The following is a 13,490-nucleotide window of genomic DNA, read 5'->3' on the forward strand; positions in this document are numbered from 1 at the left end:
CACCAGTATGTTCTGGTAAGTGAGATGCACAGATGCTGATTGCATTTATTGCATAAATTACTTCATTATTAAAATCAGGTCATTTGAGCCCCCAAACCATTAACATGAAGGTTATTAACATAATTTCATAAGCTAATAAATCAAGCACAGGAAAGGAATTAAAGGGTTCTTAGTGATAAGTGTTTCTTCAGAGATTAAGGAACACAATTTTCTTATGCATATATTAACATTTTATGAGTGGATTCACGCAAGAGCAGTTTTTCCTCTCTGCACACATGACTCACACTTCGTCTTCATGTTCGCCCTCCGAAGCTCATTTTCAAAATTAAGGGTTTTTTTTTCTTTTCAAATAAATGTAAAGCAGTTTTCAATGGAATCCGGTAGCCCTCTGTAATATGCACCACCTATAAAATTCTTCTCTTTTCACACTCCTTAGACTGCAAAATCTTTGGAGTGGGGGGGAGGAGGCAAGGTGAAGGTGGAAGGAAAAAGACCTCGGATTGGTCTTAGATAATGCAGTTTTCATTCTAGGTGAATTTCAGATGTGTTTCTAGTCTTAAAAGGTTCTAGTGAAGTTCTAATTATCTCTCTAATTACAACACATACTGAGGTTAAGTGTTCTTATCAAATGGTGCATTAACAATGGGCTTTATTCCCAGGCTGGATCTCATAGGTTGAGATACCGGCCTGATTGGTTCCCTCGTTCATCCCACTTACCAGATCGTGAAAGATTCTGAGGGTCGGAGCCATCATTATCCAGTGCAACGGTGTTGCCTAGAAACGGAGCTAAGTTCCGATGTAAATTAGACTGTAACAACTTTATCCTTGGTGCAATTTGTGTAACGTTTTTAGCAAATAGCGACTGATGGGTCAAAATTGAAATACGTGGAATGTTAGCAAGCATCGAGTGTGATTTTACAGGAGAATTTGGTAGATGGGCGGGACTTGCAGTTCCTTCTAAGAACAAATGTAGTGACCACACCATACTTTTCCTCTAAATCTTCAGTGACGGCGAATATTCCCTTGAACAAGGTACAGACTTCCCCAGACCTCCTCCTACCTGTCTGCTTTTAACCACCTCATTGCTCTTAGGAGAGAAAAACATTTCTCAGCATGGTTTACAAGCTCCACGTGGTCTGGCCTGCCCAGCCTATTGGTCCGGTCTTGCGTCACAGCTCGCTTGCTTGCGTCACAGCTCGCTTGCTATGCTGCTTGCTTTGACTTCTTCCTAAGCACCACTGCCTCCCCACCACAAGGCCTCCCTCTCCGATTACAATCCTCTTGTCTGCTCTTTGAACCCACCGACTCCTGTTCATTCTTCAGATCTCAACTCAACAGCCACTTCCTCCAGGAAGCCTTCCCTGACCTCTCTGATTAGGACAAATCTTTCCTGGCTATGACTATACCATGAATGTCTCATTTAAGTATTTGTCACAGTTGACATTTTTAATGAAAACATTTTTTAATTGTGATCATGTCTTCATGGTTAAAAAAATTTAAATGAAGTAAAAAGTTAGATACTAGGCTGTCTAGCCTTAATTCCCATTCTCATGTATTCCATTATGTCTCCCGCTAGAGACATACTTTTTTTTAATTGGTTTCTCATTTATCTTTCCAGTATATTTTTTGCAAGGACAAATGCAAATATATATCCTAAATATATATCTTGTTTGCCCCCTTTTTAATGCAAAAGATAACATACCTTATACGTGGTCTACATCATGCTTTTTCCTCCCTGACAAGATACTCTGGAGCTTATTCTGTATTGAGGCATAAAGAACCTTTCTCCTTCTTTCTATAGCTGCATACAATTCCACTGTGTAACTCTTCCATTGTCTATGGAACCAGTTCCTTATACTGGCAGTTAAATTGCTTTCAGCCTTTTACTGTTACAAGCAATGCTGCAATTAATAACCCCATGTGTGCATGCATGTCTCTCTCTCTGTTATTGATGCATGTGTGGGTTATTTGTAGAGCAAATGCCCACAAGTAGGAGTTGTGGGTCAAACGATGAATGAATGCATCAGTAATTTTGGTAGATTTCGCCAGACTACCCTCCCTGCGAGCTGTATCATCTTGCAGCTTCATTAGCAAAACATGATTGTCCATTTCCCCCCAGCTTCACGGGGTGTTGTCTAACTGTGTGACTGTGAGGTGACAAATGGTCCTTAGTGCGGTTTAAATGTGCATCTTTCTTATTTTGATTAAGGCTGACTCTCTTTTGATGTGCTTGAGGACCGTTTGTAGTTTTTGTGTGTATAAAGTGTATGTCATGTTCCTCGCCCACTTTCTATTGCGTGCTTAATCTCTTCCTCCCTGTTATCTAGGTGCTTTTTACTACAGAGATTAACCATTTATTTGTGATATGTATTGCAAGTATTTCCCCCAGTCTGTCATTCTTATGACTTTCCATATGGTGATTTTGGATAATCAGTATCTATTGCCCCTGCTAAGACACTAAAAATACTAGGGAAGGCAAGTCCCACATCTCTTTTGGAACCACTATGGTCCCAAAACCTTGGGGTTTTTTTTCAATCTGTAAAAAAAAGGTGAGCCATGTTGTAGATGGTCTCCAGGGCCCCCTCATCTCTGAAAGTCTAGAGTACTATTTTCTTACATTCTGGTTTACTAAGTTTCCCTCCGCCTCTCTAAGCTCAGGCTCTAAGGGGACACATATCATTGGGAAATGTGGAACCTAACATGATGTCACCTGGGAAGTGCCCAGAAAAGCTCCCTCCCCCAAGGATTCAACCTAATTTTCATTTGAAATTTCACCATCAGTGATACATCCTGTCTTAATTCCCACTGACTTTGTTCTAGTCCTTGTTACCTCTTGTCTGGACTTAAGCCCGTCTCGACGTTTGTCTGCCTGGATCCTGTGTCTTCAACCTCCAGCCTATATGCTGCCTCCAGATGACATTTCTTATAGAATAGTCTTGATCGGGCCACTTTCCCATCCACCTTTCTTGTATTTCCCATTTCGTTCAATATGAAGCTTTCTGGTCCCCTCCTGATAAGGTCTCAAACGACGTCTTCAGCGGCATGTCTCACTGATGCTCTTGCTGGTACCCTCTGTTCCCTCACGTGGGCTCCTTGCCTCGTCCACCTCAATGCCCTTCTCAGGCTGCTCCTTCCACCTGGCATGCCCTCCTTTTATCCGGTCTAATTCTGCCTACAAAGTATTTCCCATTTCTCACCATCCTCCCCCCGAAGCTGGGCTGGAGCTCTGTTTTCCCAGGGCCCTCACAATGCTTTAAAATGATAAAAGATCAGGTGTTCCTGGATGGCTCAGTTGGTTGAGCATCCGACTCTTGATTTTGGCTCAGGTCGTGATCTCGGCGTCCTAAGATGGAGCCCCAAGCTCAGCATGGAGCCTGCTTTGGATTCTCTCTCCCCCTGTGACCCTCCCCCACTGCTCACATGCATGTGCGCTCTCTCTTAAAAAAAAATAAAAGATAGATCATATTCTGTGTTTTTCTTGGAAGGTATGTGCATGGCTCTCTGTCTACCAGAGTATGATCTCTCTGAGGGCAGAAATGTATTCCTTTCCATCCTCATAGGGTTCTGTAAGAAGTAGTGTCTGAGGCATTCATTGACTAGAATCAAAGCAACACTCACTTCTGGTACTTTAATTTTAAATTAATTTGCACAGTACTCCTGCAGTGGATAGCAACTTAAGACTTACATAGATAAAATAGAGCTACCTTACAACCCAGCAATTGCACTACTGGGTATTTACCCCAAAGATACAAATGTAGGGATCTGAAGGGGCATGTGCACCCCGATGTTTATAGAAGCAATGTCCACAATAGCCAAATTATGGAAAGAGTCTAGATGTCCATCAACGGATGAATGGATAAAGAAGAGGTGGTATATATATACAATGGAGTATTATGTAGCCATCAAAAAAATGGAATCTTGCCATTTGTAACGACGTGGATGGAACTAGAGGGTATTATGCTAAGCGAAGTAAGTCAATCAGAGAAAGACAATTATCATATGATCTCACTGATATGAGGAATTTGAGAAACAAGGCAGAGGATCATAGGGGAAGGGAGAGAAAAATGAAACAAGATGAAACCATAGAGGGAGACAAACCATAAGAAACTCTTAATCCCAGGAAACAAACTGAGGGTTGCTGGAGCGGAGGGGGGTGGGAGGGATGGGGTGGCTGGGCGACAGACATTGGGGAGGGTATTTGCTATGGTGAGCGCTGTGAATTGTAAGACTGATGAATCACAGACCTGTACCCCTGAAACAAATAACCCATTATATGTTAATTAAAAAAAAAAAGACTTACATAGTTAAGAGTTAGTTTAGCAGAGTTGTTTTTTTTCTTAAATTATGATTCATGAAAACATCAGTGTGCACGTGTGTGTGTGTGTGTGAGAGAGGGAGAGAGAGAGAAAACACATTCATAAGAGGGGAATGGTGTTGAGATGGGGGAAAAGTATGTGTAGAGGTTAGAAGTGAAGGGCACTGAGGAGAACATCTACTTTGCATTGTGCCAAAGAGCACCTCTGCTCATTCCTGAGGTAGCCTGTCTCAATGTTGTACCAAAGTATATCCTTTCCATCTTTTTGATTTTGGTTGAAATTTATCCACGAAAACTTTTCTAGTTAACTCGCAACCATCAGCCACTTTGTATCACTCTGATAGGTTAATACATTCTGCATGCGCGTGTCAAGACATTATTGACACAGTCTAATGTATCTTGAGGCTGTCCTTTGCCCGTCTTATCCCCTCTTTGGAGTATCCTTCCTGATAGTATTTCCTATTTAATCTTGTAGCCCTTCTAGAGAAATAGCTCAGGAATACTTGATAGTGGAAGAATTCTTCAGGATTTGTGAGTGGGTCAGAGCCAGCCTCCCCTATGACTGCCCAGATCAGAGATTACGTCTTCCTAGGCTTCCTTGCATCTCGGTGTGGCCATGTGACTGAGTTCTGGTCAATGAGATGTAACCAGAAATGCCACATCTAACTTCCAGAACTGGCTTTTGAAGTAAGAAGTCTCCCCCTTTGGGATCCCTTCTCCTTCCAGCTGAGAGGGATGCCAAGGTAATGAGTGAAGCTTGAGCAACCATCTTAGACTCTGAGGGGCAACCCCTAATGCTAAAAATAGCAGTGTAGCGAGATACAAAGAGCCTGCATCTGTGATGACTTTCTGAAGATGCACTTCGAGACTGCCTACCTCCAGACTTCTTATACATGAGAAATAAGGCTTTTGTCCTGTATAGGTCTTCATGATTTAGGGTTTCACTGTTCACAGCCAAACCTAATCCCAATCGCATATGGTCATAGGAAAGAGCAGAGCGTGGAGATTTACAAGGAGCCCTCAAGCAAGACCCAAACTGGTGCTTTGCCTAGATAATAATAATTTACAAATCATTAAAAGAGAGAGGAAGAAGATCAAAATTGTATGCTAAAGGGCATGTTCCCTTCTCCTGGGTAAGAGCAGAGAATTTGCCCATAATGCAGGTCAAATGCTCTGGAAGGGCAAGGAGTACCAGGACCCTGAAGTGTGAGCAAGAGGAAAACCACAGAGGTTAAGGAAGCTGGAATGCCATGCGTGCTGGCCTCTTAGGCTCTACCAGCAGCTGGCTTCAAAACGTGTAAGATGTAGAACCTGGTCATGTGGTACCTTCATCCCTCCACTGTGGAACTAATTTTTGTTTATGGCAACTAACATATTAAAATAAAATTGTAGTAATAATACCTCTCCTTATTTAAGCTATTCCCAGGAATTTGAAAGAAGAGTATCCCAGTCTGGTGTTATTCCACAGAGCAAACTACCCAAGGAAATTCTTGCCAACAATGCAGTGACGTGGGCATCACGTTCCAGGAGAGAAACCAAGGTCCAGAAAGAAAAGTGATTCACCCTAAACCCCCCACCTACTTAGTTAATCATAGGATTAGGCTTTGAACACCCCCTTGAGGCTCCTAGGCTAGTTCTCTCTCCTCAGCACCATATTGTCAGCCCCCTTCCTCTCCCATCCATCAGGGACATCAGTTGTGCCACGGAAAAGTAGGGGGAAGCAGGATGGAATATTTATTTCTGCCCTAGGGTCACGGATGACCAAACATGGAGCTCGCATCTACCACCCACAAAAGAGAACCTTAGCTTTCAAAATGTTTGTAAAGAAACATCCTTTCACATTGTGTGTCTCTCTGACCTTAAGAAATGGGTTTTGCATGAGATAACGAGGAAGAGTGCCGGCAACACCGATGTCTTTCCATGGGGTCTGGAAATCTCCAAGTCTGGAGCTGACAGGTGGGCTAGTCACAGTGACAGTTTCCAAAAGTTGTGCTTGGGATAATGAAGTGAAAAAAATAAATATGAGGGGTGCCTGGGTGGCTCAGTGGGTTGAGCATCTGACTCTTGGTTTTGGCTCAGGTCACGATCTTGGGGTTGTGAGATCGAGCCCCGCGTCGGGCTCCGCACTCAGCAGGGAGTCTGCTTGAGACTATCTCTCCCCCTCTCCATCTGCCCCTCCCTCCCTCTCAAATAAAGAAATAAATCTTAAAAAAAAAAGGAAAAAGAAATATGACTAACATGTCCTTGGTACTAGATGGCAATTTCCCAAAGCACAGAGCTCTTCAAACTATCATATTGCTATTAAAAAACAAACAAACAAGCAAACACGTTGTCCCTAAAACTACCCCTTTCAGGGTATGTCTTACTCGTTACAAATTTCTGACACCTGCGTGTGTATAAGGGTGCTAAATCCGAGCTGGCTCTAACAAATCCTGATGTAATGGGAGATGTGCTTTTTCACAGGTTCTCTTCGGGGAAAGTGGCCCAGCTTAGAATCTCAGGTTTTTAACATTGAAAGAAACCTCTTAGTTCAATATATAAGTAATCCAGTCCCCTCATTTATAAATGCGAGAATTTGAGGTCTCAAGAGAAGCAAGATTGTGCCCAAGGTCACAAAGCTAGTTGAGGTTTTAATAAGTATCTCTTCCATTCCTTTCATATCACCGCAGAACAGATTAAAAAAATATTTGTTCCTCCCTTCTGTTTTCTCAGCCACCAGCATTCCAACTGAGGCCTCACATTTGGAATCATAAATACGGCACAACAGAGCACTGCTATATACAATTTATCAAATGACGATGGTTATTTTTTTGTACTCTGGAGGAACAAAATGTATCATCACCACTCACTCTCACTTTCGTTGTCAGCTTTTGAGGCATGGGTTGAACTGGTTGTTCTTTGCACTGAGGTGTGTGTGTGAGGATGTCGTGTTAACAGCTAATTAGTAGCACTGCCGAGCAGAAGGAGACCTTGCTAACAGAACCGAGTCTCTGTGCCACAGTGGTGCTGGGTGCAGCGGTGGTTCTTAGACGTCAGCAAACCCCAGCACAACAGAGACATTACCCAGGGCTGGGGAGCAGCCGACCACCTCACCTGGAGCCTGCCGAGTAGCTGTGTTGGCATTGGTGTGAGCAAAGTGCTAGATGCCTACAGGGCCCTGGTAACCCAGCACGAGCTCCCCACTCCTTCTAGATAGTCACATGGAACAAACTGCTGGTGCCAAAAGAAACTGCACATACTTGTGAAAAGAGCCACGGTGCTAAGAGAAAGAAACTGAACCGTAGCCACCACTCTACCTCCAGCTGGGTGAGGTGAGGTTCCCAACCCCATCCACCTGCATGGTCAGCGTTGGATTTGGCCAAGCTTTCATTTCCCGGGACAGAAGTTATCAGAAATCGCATGCTTTCGGGGGGAGAAGGAGAGAGAATGCCTTTGAATGGAAGATAACTAGGAGGTGGTAAAATCCACATCTTGTATAGCTAACTTCTCTGATCTCCTGCGGATAGCATCACTAGGACCTAAAATAGCAACGTTCTTGTTGATGACTCCAGGGAATTCGGTATTTTACCTTCATTGAAACTCGGATGTGGTGCTTTGGCGTTTCATTTTAGACATCTCGAATGGGAAGGGAGCTTGCTTTCCCAGCTTTGACTCGGAAAAACAACTAATGAATTCACCAAGTATTTATTCAGCACCCTCTCAACAGGCACAGGCCTGTGCCCAGAGGCTGGGATGAAAGCTCGGACTGGCACAATTCTGGGACTATAGTGAAGGCATCATGCAATTCATGCAAATGCCCCATTGGGTACCAACTCGGGCCCGGGCCGAGAAGGCTGTTTTGACATTCCTATTTTGAGATTGCCACGTGGTGATTGCCATCGTCACTGCATTATTTTTTTTCCCTTCACAGGGAATACAAAAATTTCTGAACTCTTGTCACTGGTGTTTAATGAAAACTAACAGAAACTGACTGTCATGCAGAACACAAAGAATATAATTGGTTTCACAATTACTTAATGCTCCTAAAAAAACAATGACAACAACCAAACCATAGGGACTTCTAGTTAAACATGGCAGATTAAAAAAAAAAAAAAAGACTATACCTCCAGTCCCTCTCAAACTCCCACTAAGATGACAGGAAGAGAAAGGAAAAGCACCCATCAATAAGGACTTCGAGAACAAAAGAGGAAATAGCAATGTTTTGGAAGCCAGAGAGCAGATGGATGGGCAGTCACTGACTTAGTAGGGCAAAAGAAAGCTGAATGGCAAGCGCCTATGAGAAGTGAAGCCAACAGCCAGGATGAACGGGGCCACAGAAGTCTGGAGAGTCTCCGCGGTAGGGGCACCCGCCGCCCCCGCTGGGGCGGGGGCAGGACTGGAACCGGGAGAAGTAGTTCAAAGTCTGTTGAAGTGGTATCTCCGACAGCGTCCCTTCCCTCCCTAGTACAAGACAGGAGGTTTATTCTCAAAAGAGACTGAGCAAGAAGATCCTGGACTAGGGACCACTGGTCACAGCTGAGGGCACCTGTGACCTACGGCGGCCAGGGAGACTAAGGAGGGGGGTACGTCTGCACACCCAGCCATGCCACCAGCATCACCGTTGTACTCTCACTCCTAGAATGCTGCCAGCCAGGCTTGCAAATGCACCGGCAGAACGGAGGCTTCCTTGGTAAACTGATCTGCCCAAGAGAAAGTATCCACAGATACTGCGGTAACTGCGATTAGCAGAATAGTGTCCATGTCCTAATCCCTGCAACCTGTGCCTATGTTAGATGACACAGCGAAACAGTGACGGGGCAGATGGAATGGAGATTGCTCATCAGCTACCCTTGACATAGGGAGAGTGTCCTGGGTCGTCCAGGCGGACCCAACGTGATCACCAGGGTTCTCGATGGTAGCAGAGAGAGGCTGAGTCAGAGGTCAGAGTGATGTGCCGTGAAAGGAGCTGACCCACTGTTGATGGCCCTAAAGATGGAGGAAGGGAGCCAAAACCCAAAGAGTGTGAGTGGCTTCTAGAAGCTGGGGAAAAGGAAGAAAACAGATCCTTCCTCAGAGGCTCCAGAAAGGAATGCCGCCCTCCCGACACCCTAGTTTTAGCCCAGCGAGACTGTACCAAACTTCTGACCTCTAGAACTGGAAGATAAATAAAATGTGTTGTTTTGAAGGCCAAGGTTGTGGTCATTTGTTGCTGCTGAGAGAGAAAACTATGCAGATACCATGCAGGGGACGCGACTCCTGATCAGTGAATCCCATCAGTCGCAAATCCCGCCCATACTCTCTCGGCTGCCGTTAGCGTTTTACAGCATCCAAGGAATAACAGGTATTTGAAGGAAATATCTAACATAAAAGGCAAAGTTCAAAATTGATAAACATCACAGAGGGAAGAGACCATGAAGGGACCAGAAGAAAATGTAAAGAAAAAGTAAGCAAACCAACCAACCAACCAACCCTCAGAGAAATAAGAGAGAATATTGTATCCATGAAAGCAGAACAAGAACGGAGTGCCCTTAAAAAGGAACATTAAAAAAAAAAAAAGGAACATTTAGCAGATTTAAAGAGCTCTTTGAATTTAAAAATATAATAGAATAAATAAATACTAAATTAGAAATGCAGAGAAATAAGTTTAAAAACCTGTGAAAAAGAGGTCTATGGCAAGCTGTGGACATGGGTCCCTGTTAAAGGTATCAAGAATAAGTCCTACTTTGGGACGCCTGGGTGGCTCAGTCAGTTAAGCATCTGCCTTCAGCTCAGGTCATGATCCCAGAGTCCTGGGATCGAGTCCCACATCGGGCTCCTTGCTCAGTAGGGAGCCTGCTTCACCCTCTGTCTGCTTCTCCCTCTGCTTCTGCTCTCTCTCTGGCAAATAAATAAATAAAATCTTTAAAAAAAAATGAAAAGATACAAAGTGGAATTTAGATGAAAACAAGAGGATAAAACTGATTACTATGCTCAGAAACACTTATTAATCCAGGACAAAAATAGGTACAATATACCCAAAACAGTTCATGTAACCCACAGAGAGGTTAATTGTCAGACTGCTCATGCCCGTATAGAAAGGGATATGGTAGCCTGCCCAGCGAAAGCTCATGAGCTTCCAGAGTATGGTGTGAAGACTGGCCTGACAAAGCGTGCTACCCCACATGGTACGGACCTGCAGTCTTCTCAGTGAGTTTGGCAGAGACAAGATCTCCGGAGGCCAAATGGGGATGACCAGAAACAAATATAAGGAGGAAAGCATTGGTTGTCAACCAGGTGCTTCCACCTGCTGTTTGAATGCAGGCCTTTCCTGAACTACCACTGGAATTTTGGAGGCCCGCACAGTACCACGCGATTCCCTGGTTGTGATTCTGAAAGCAGGGAATCCAATGCAGACATACACTGGAGGCACACCGTGGGTCAGATCATTGCAGATGACGCATGTTACCTAATGGAAGGGAGGAAAGATGCTTACCATATTGCTTACCAGAAGCAATATGCTCACTCCATAAAGAACAACATAAACTCCAGACATGACGGAAGAGACGTCCAAGAAAACTCATACTGCTGTATGGGAGAAGCCAGTCTATAAGAAGAAGCCTAAGAAAGAACTTCAAAAGAATGGGCAGAACTGTTCCAGAATATCTCTTGCTCAGAAGAGAGATCATGTAACTCAGAAGAGGGCAGACTTCCTCAGAGCTCAGGAGCCGGCTCCTGAGAGCTAAGCCAAACCACAATTTTCTGTGAAGGTTTTTCAGATAAAGACAAGCTTATTGGCCAAGCAGCTAAGGGAAGGGAAGGGAAGGGAAGGGAAGGGAAGGGAAAGGAAGAAAAGGAAGAAAAAGAAAGAAAGAAAGAAAGAAAAAAGAAAGAAAAAGAAAGAAATAGAAAAAAGAAAGAAAGAAAGAAAGAAGAAAGAAAAAGAAGGGGAGGCAGGGAGGGAAGGGAAGCCTTCATAAAAGTAAAACAAAACAAGTAGTTTTAAAATAAGAGGAAAATGAGAAAATAAGAATCTCTATAAAGGATACCCAATAGGTGTCCCAGAACAAGATGGAAGGGTTACTGGACCCAGAGTCAAGAAGCCTACAGCAGGAATGGAAGAAGACCCCCAATGAGATACATCATTGTGTTTTTTCAGAAGTCCGGTAATAGAGGTGATTCTTAAAGAAACTTCTAGAGAAGAAAACCTGATTATGGACAAAGGACCAGGCATCAGAATGATATCCGAGGTCTTAAAAGTAATACCGGGAGGTAGAACAGTGCCTGACAACTCTGGAGAAAGTAGTCTCCCCCATAGAATTTCTAAGTGAGCAAACAAGTCTGCAAGTGGGATAGCATCTGCAGCGATTCAAAGTCTCAAAAAGTTGCCTCCCATGCACTGTTTTTCAGGAATTTACTAGAGGTTATGTTCCTCCAAAAGGAGGAGAAAACTCAGAGAGAAGATGCTCTTAGCCAAGAAACAGGACATTCTACAGAAGAAAGCAGCCAAGAGAACCTCAGAGTGATTACTATGTAACAGGTCCAAAGAACAGCCCGTCCAGATTGGACTAGAAGGACAGAGGGTTCAGAAGGGATGAATCCAAGGGGGGGGGAAGCAACTGACAATTCACCTGTTACATTGGTCCTTAGGAAATGCACACTTACTGCAGAGAGCTTCATTGGAGCTGAGTGAGTGGTGAGTACATTTGAAAAACTAAGCAAACCATTCAAAACAAGACAATTATTTACTCCGAGTATCGGAGCCGAAATCTGTATATATAAAAGGCCATATAATGCTAGTCCGGTATGAGCTCTAGTTAACATAAGCGTCCATCACTATCACAGGGCAAATGCTAATACTGACTTAACTCCCATTGATGACATAGGATATGTTTAGGGCTGTATGAAGAGAACGGTGGTGAGGAGGAGTGCAGACGTGTGTATGTACCATTTGTTGTGCCGGATTGCAAAAGTGGCCACAATCCTCTTCTCCCTGTATCCTGCACAAAGTGAAGCACAGCATCTCCCGTCAGGATGTGGAGTTTGATTTTCCTCCCTTCAACCCAACTGGCCTTCTGCGAGAACGCAGTGGTAGTACCAGAAAGCCAGTTCTGAGCCTGGTCCTCCAGAAGTTTCATGTGCTCCCACTTGCACCATGAACCCTGACCATCTCCCTGTGTGCGGGAGCCCCGCACAGCCTGCTGGAGGATGAAAGAATCCATGGAGCGTGGGCACCTGGGTGGCTCTGTTGGAGCCCGGAGTCCCAGGATCGAGTCCCGCGTTGGGCTCCCTGCTCAGTGGGGAGTCTGCTTCTCCCTCTGCCCCTCCCCTGCTTGTGTGTGCACTCTCTCTCTCTCAAATAAATAAATAAAATCTTAAAAAAAAAAAAAAAAAAGAATCCATGGAGTGTGGAAGAGCCACCCCAGCTGAGGCCACTTAGGCTGGCCAGCCCCCAGCCAACCCAGTAACCGACCACAGCTGCATGAATGAGCTCAGCCAAGTCCAGAAGGATTGTCCAGCCCAGCCCAGCTCAGTTCAACTGCTGATCCACAGAACTGTGAGTAAATAAACGGATGCTTTAAGCCAATATGTTTTGGAATGCTTGGTTACACAGTAAAAACTAATTGATACTGTGTGTTATGTGCATGTGTGTCCACAAAAAGATGTTCATGCAAACCCTAAGTTTTTGTGTCCTATCGTGGGGAATCAAGACATCTACCTAAGTCTGGAAAAATCAAGCAATACGGTAGAAGCAGGTTATTTAGAAACATGGGGACAAAACAGCAAATAGATTTTAAAGTGGAGATCCGTGGAGTGTAAATCGGGGGTCAGGAGGGACAGGCTAGAGGCCTGGGCTTTTTTTCATTAGAGGCTTTTTTAGAATTGCATTTTTTTTAAGTCATGGACACATTTCGCTTTGATAAAATTGCAAATTAAGTGGAAAGAAAAAAGAAAAGTAACTAACCTTCCGAGTTATTGATAGTCAGCTGGTGTAGGGCGCTTACCACTGCCAGCAAGTCATGTGTCCAACACATGCCTTGGGCTGGAGGAGTCTCCCGCTAAGACATCGCCACGGCCAACCCTGTTTTCCCTTTTGATTAGCATTCGGTCTTCGCACTCGCATACTTGTGGTCAGCACACAGCGGGAGAATTGAAAACAGCACATGGAAAAGCTGGATGCAGGGTCTCAACGCCGCAGGTGTTCTCCAAGCTGGTAGTC

At 44.2% G+C, this 13,490-nt stretch overlaps 1 pseudogene; it reads left to right on the forward strand.

The window, feature by feature from the left end:
* The first annotated feature begins 9,532 nt into the window (after positions 1-9,532).
* LOC116644897 lies at positions 9,533-11,016 on the forward strand (annotated as a pseudogene).
* The last annotated feature ends 2,474 nt before the right edge of the window (positions 11,017-13,490 follow it).

Source organism: Phoca vitulina, unplaced genomic scaffold (assembly GCF_004348235.1).
Source record: "Phoca vitulina isolate PV1807 unplaced genomic scaffold, GSC_HSeal_1.0 scaffold31, whole genome shotgun sequence".
NCBI lineage: Eukaryota > Metazoa > Chordata > Mammalia > Carnivora > Phocidae > Phoca > Phoca vitulina.